Source organism: Panulirus ornatus, chromosome 10, assembly GCF_036320965.1.
Source record: "Panulirus ornatus isolate Po-2019 chromosome 10, ASM3632096v1, whole genome shotgun sequence".
In the NCBI taxonomy this organism is placed as follows: domain Eukaryota; kingdom Metazoa; phylum Arthropoda; class Malacostraca; order Decapoda; family Palinuridae; genus Panulirus; species Panulirus ornatus.
Genome location: NC_092233.1, coordinates 647,433 through 653,432, shown reverse-complemented (window position 1 = coordinate 653,432; position 6,000 = coordinate 647,433).

Sequence of the window (6,000 nt, the reverse complement as noted above, 5' to 3'; positions counted from 1 at the left end):
TTCCCAGGAATACTCAACAAACTTATACCTCTTTAATTTGAGCACTCACTCTTATCCCCTTTGCCTTTGTACAATGGCACTATGCACGCATTCCGCCAATCCTCAGGCACCTCACCATGAGTCATACATACATTAAATAACCTTACCAACTAGTCAACAATACAGTCACCCCCTTTTTTAATAAATTCCACTGTAATAGATTGGGGAAGAGCAGTGTGGTTTCAGAAGTGGTAGAGGATGTGTGGATCAAGTGTTTGCTTTGAAGAATGTATGTGAGAAATACTTAGAAAAGCAAATGGATTTGTATGTAGCATTTATGGATCTGGAGAGGGCATATGATAGAGTTGATAGAGATGCTCTTTGGAAGTTATCAAGAATATATGGTGTGGGAGGCAAGTTGTTAGAAGCAGTGAAAAGTTTTTATCGAGGATGTAAGGCATGTGTAGGTGTAAGAAGAGAGGAAAGTGATTGGTTCTCGGTGAATGTAGGTTTGCGGCAGGAGTGTGTGATGTCTCCATGGTTGTTTAATTTGTTTATGGATGGGGTTGTTAGGGAGGTGAATGCAAGAGTTTTGGAAAGAGGGGCAAGTATGAAGTCTGTTGTGGATGAGAGAGCTTGTTAAGTGAGTCAGTTGTTGTTCGCTGATGATACAGCGCTGGTGGCTGATTCATGTGAGAAACTGCAGAAGCTGGTGACTGAGTTTGGTAAAGTGTGTGAAAGAAGAAAGTTAAGAGTAAATGTGAATAAGAGCAAGGTTATTAGGTACAGTAGGGTTGAGGGTCCAGTCAATTGAGAGGTAAGTTTGAATGGAGAAAAACTGGAGGAAGTGAAGTGTTTTAAATATCTGGGAGTGGATCTGGCAGCGGATGGAACCATGGAAGCGGAAGTGAATCATAGGGTGGGGGAGGGGGCGAAAATCCTGGGAGCCTTGAAGAATGTGTGGAAGTCGAGAACATTATCTCGGAAAGCAAAAATGGGTATGTTTGAAGGAATAGTGGTTCCACAATGTTGTATGGTTGCGAGGCGTGGGCTATGGATAGAGTTGTGCGCAGGAGGGTGGATGTGCTGGAAATGAGATATTTGAGGACAATGTGTGGTGTGAGGTGGTTTGATCGAGTAAGTAATGTAAGGGTAAGAGAGATGTGTGGAAATAAAAAGAGCGTGGTTGAGAGAGCAGAAGAGGGTGTTTTGAAATCGTTTGGGCACATGGAGAGAATGAGTGAGGAAAGATTGACCAAGAGGATATATGTGTCGGAAGTGGAGGGAACGAGGAGAAGTGGGAGACCAAATTGGAGGTGAAAAGATGGAGTGAAAAAGATTTTGTGTGATCGGAGCCTGAACATGCAGGAGGGTGAAAGGAGGGCAAGGAATAGAGTGAATTGGATCTATGTGCTATACCGGGGTTGACGTGCTGTCAGTGGATTGAATCAAGGCATGTGAAGCGTCTGGGGTAAACCATGGAAAGTTGCGTGGGGCCTGGATGTGGAAAGGGAGCTGTGGTTTCGGGCATTATTGCGTAGCAGCTAGAGACAGAGTGTGAACGAATAGGGCCTTTGTTGTCTTTTCCTAGTGCTACCTCGCACACATGAGGGGGGAGGGGGAAGGTATTCCATGTGTGGCGAGGTGGCGATGGGAGTGAATGGGGGCAGACAGTGTGAATTGTGTGCATGGGTATATATGTATGTGTCTGTGTATGTATATATATGTGTTCATTGAGATGTATAGGTATGTATATTTGCGTGTGTGGACGTGTGTGTGTATACATTGTGTATGGGGGTGGGTTGGGCCATTTCTTTCGTCTGTTTCCTTGCGCTACCTCGCAAACGCGGGAGACAGCGAGAAAGCAAAATAAGATAGATAAATATATATATATATATATATATATATATATATATATATATATATATATATATATATATATATATATATATATATATATATATATATATATATATATATATATATATATATATATATATATATATCATTTTTCCAATTTCACTATTTTCTTGTCAAAGCACCATGTATGAAAACTATCACTCCAGTAACACAATCATAAACATTTACTTCCCCTTTAAAAAAGTTCTGGGGAAGTCTGTCTCGATACACTGCGGGACACTCTACCACCTGGCAAGGTTTGTGTTGCAATGGTTCTTGATTCACAAACGTAGTAGCATCACTGGTGGGCGGAAGAACATTCTTGTAACGACAGCAAGGATCACAGTCCGTGCAACTCCATTATGATGGTTCTCCATTATGATGGTTCCTCTCCTGCTTGTAGTTGCTGTGGCCGAGTCTTCGGGGGTAAGAGGGCCTTTTTTCTTGTACATCCTCTGTGTTCTTGAGTAGTATACAATCTGGAGCGGTGATTGATGCATGTGCTGCACCGGGGAGCAAAACTTCATACATTGCAGGGATCTTGAACAACACTGGGTAAGCTTAGATATGTATATTTGGAAAAGTCACAGGGGGGCCCGTGTTGTGGAGAGGGAGCTCTGGTTTTGATGTACTTTTATAATGGAAAGCTCAAAAAGACGAAATTGAAGCTTATTAATACAGTGGTTAAATTGATGAGAACTACTATTGACGTTTGTGTAAATAAATTATACATTTCCCTTTTCCATAGCCAGAGGTTGAACCATTATGTGACATTCATTTTCTCATTTCGTTTCAAGCTAGAAGTTTCAGTTTTCTAAATTATTTCTTACTTTTTTCATATGTATATATATATGTATATGTGTGTGTGTGTGTGTGTGTGTGTGTGTGTGTGTGTGTGTGTGTGTGTATGTGCGTGTGTATGTGTATGTATATATATATATTTTTTTTTATTTTTTATTATACTTTGTCGCTGTCTCCCGCGTTTGCGAGGTAGCGCAAGGAAACAGACGAAAGAAATGGCCTCCCCCCCCCATACACATGTATATACATACGTCCACACACGCAAATATACATACCTACACAGCTTTCCATGGTTTACCCCAGACGCTTCACATGCCTTGATTCAATCCACTGACAGCACGTCAACCCCGGTATACCACATCGCTCCAATTCACTCTATTCCTTGCCCTCCTTTCACCCTCCTGCATGTTCAGGCCCCGATCACACAAAATCTTTTTCACTCCATCTTTCCACCTCCAATTTGGTCTCCCTCTTCTCCTCGTTCCCTCCACCTCCGACACATATATCCTCTTGGTCAATCTTTCCTCACTCATTCTCTCCATGTGCCCAAACCACTTCAAAACACCCTCTTCTGCTCTCTCAACCACGCTCTTTTTATTTCCACACATCTATCTTACCCTTACGTTACTTACTCGATCAAACCACCTCACACCACACATTGTCCTCAAACATCTCATTTCCAGCACATCCATCCTCCTGCGCACAACTCTATCCATAGCCCACGCCTCGCAACCATACAACATTGTTGGAACCACTATTCCTTCAAACATACCCATTTTTGCTTTCCGAGATAATGTTCTCGACTTCCACACATTCTTCAAGGCCCCCAGAATTTTCGCCCCCTCCCCCACCCTATGATCCACTTCCGCTTCCATGGTTCCATCCGCTGCCAGATCCACTCCCAGATATCTAAAACACTTCACTTCCTCCAGTTTTTCTCCATTCAAACTCACCTCCCAATTGACTTGACCCTCAACCCTACTGTACCTAATAACCTTGCTCTTATTCACATTTACTCTTAACTTTCTTCTTCCACACACTTTACCAAACTCAGTCACCAGCTTCTGCAGTTTCTCACATGAATCAGCCACCAGCGCTGTATCATCAGCGAACAACAACTGACTCACTTCCCAAGCTCTCTCATCCCCAACAGACTTCATACTTGCCCCTCTTTCCAAAACTCTTGCATTTACCTCCCTAACAACCCCATCCATAAACAAATTAAACAACCATGGAGACATCACACACCCCTGCCGCAAACCTACATTCACTGAGAACCAATCACTTTCCTCTCTTCCTACACGTACACATGCCTTACATCCTCGATAAAAACTTTTCACTGCTTCTAACAACTTTCCTCCCACACCATATATTCTTAATACCTTCCACAGAGCATCTCTATCAACTCTATCATATGCCTTCTCCAGATCCATAAATGCTACATACAAATCCATTTGCTTTTCTAAGTATTTCTCACATACATTCTTCAAAGCAAACACCTGATCCACACATCCTCTACCACTTCTGAAACCAGACTGCTCTTCCCCAATCTGATGCTCTGTACATGCCTTCACCCTCTCAATCAATACCCTCCCATATGATTTACCAGGAATACTCAACAAACTTATACCTCTGTAATTTGAGCACTCACTCTTATCCCCTTTGCCTTTGTACAATGGCACTATGCACGCATTCCGCCAATCCTCAGGCACCTCACCATGAGTCATACATACATTAAATAACCTTACCAACCAGTCAACAATACAGTCACCCCCTTTTTTAATAAATTCCACTGCAGTACCATCCAAACCTGCTGCCTTGCCGGCTTTCATCTTCCGCAAAGCTTTCACTACCTCTTCTCTGTTTACCAAATCATTTTCCCTAACCCTCTCACTTTGCACACCACCTCGACCAAAACACCCTATATCTGCCACTCTATCATCAAACACATTCAACAAACCTTCAAAATACTCACTCCATCTCCTTCTCACATCACCACTACTTGTTATCACCTCCCCATTTGCGCCCTTCACTGAAGTTCCCATTTGCTCCCTTGTCTTACGCACTTTATTTACCTCCTTCCAGAACATCTTTTTATTCTCCCTAAAATTTAATGATACTCTCTCACCCCAACTCTCATTTGCCCTTTTTTTCACCTCTTGCACCTTTCTCTTGACCTCCTGTCTCTTTCTTTTATACATCTCCCACTCAATTGCATTTTTTCCATGCAAACATCGTCCAAATGTCTCTCTCTTCTCTTTCACTAGTACTCTTAGTTCTTCATCCCACCACTCACTACCCTTTCTAATCAACCCACCTCCCACTCTTCTCATGCCACAAGCATCTTTTGCGCAATCCATCACTGATTTCCTAAATACATCCCATTCCTCCCCCACTCCCCTTACTTCCATTGTTCTCACCTTTTTCCATTCTGTACTCAGTCTCTCCTGGTACTTCCTCACACAGGTCTCCTTCCCAAGCTCACTTACTCTCACCACCCTCTTCACCCCAACATTCACTCTTCTTTTCTGAAAACCCATACAAATCTTCACCTTAGCCTCCACAAGATAATGATCAGACATCCCTCCAGTTGCACCTCTCAGCACATTAACATCCAAAAGTCTCTCTTTCGCACGCCTGTCAATTAACACGTAATCCAATAACGCTCTCTGGCCATCTCTCCTACTTACATAAGTATACTTATGTATATCTCGCTTTTTAAACCAGGTATTCCCAATCATCAGTCCTTTTTCAGCACATAAATCTACAAGCTCTTCACCATTTCCATTTACAACACTGAACACCCCATGTATACCAATTATTCCCTCAACTGCCACATTACTCACCTTTGCATTCAAATCACCCATCACTATAACCCGGTCTCGTGCATCAAAACCACTAACACACTCATTCAGCTGCTCCCAAAACACTTGCCTCTCATGATCTTTCTTCTCATGCCCAGGTGCATATGCACCAATAATCACCCACCTCTCTCCATCAACTTTCAGTTTTACCCATATTAATCGAGAATTTACTTTCTTACACTCTATCACATACTCCCACAACTCCTGTTTCAGGAGTATTGCTACTCCTTCCCTTGCTCTTGTCCTCTCACTAACCCCTGACTTTACTCCCCAGACATTCCCAAACCACTCTTCCCCTTTACCCTTGGGCTTCGTTTCACTCAGAGCCAAAACATCCAGGTTCCTTTCCTCAAACATACTACCTATCTCTCCTTTTTTCACATCTTGGTTACATCCACACACATTTAGGCACCCCACTCTGAGCCTTCGAGGAGGATGAGCACTCCCCGCGTGACTC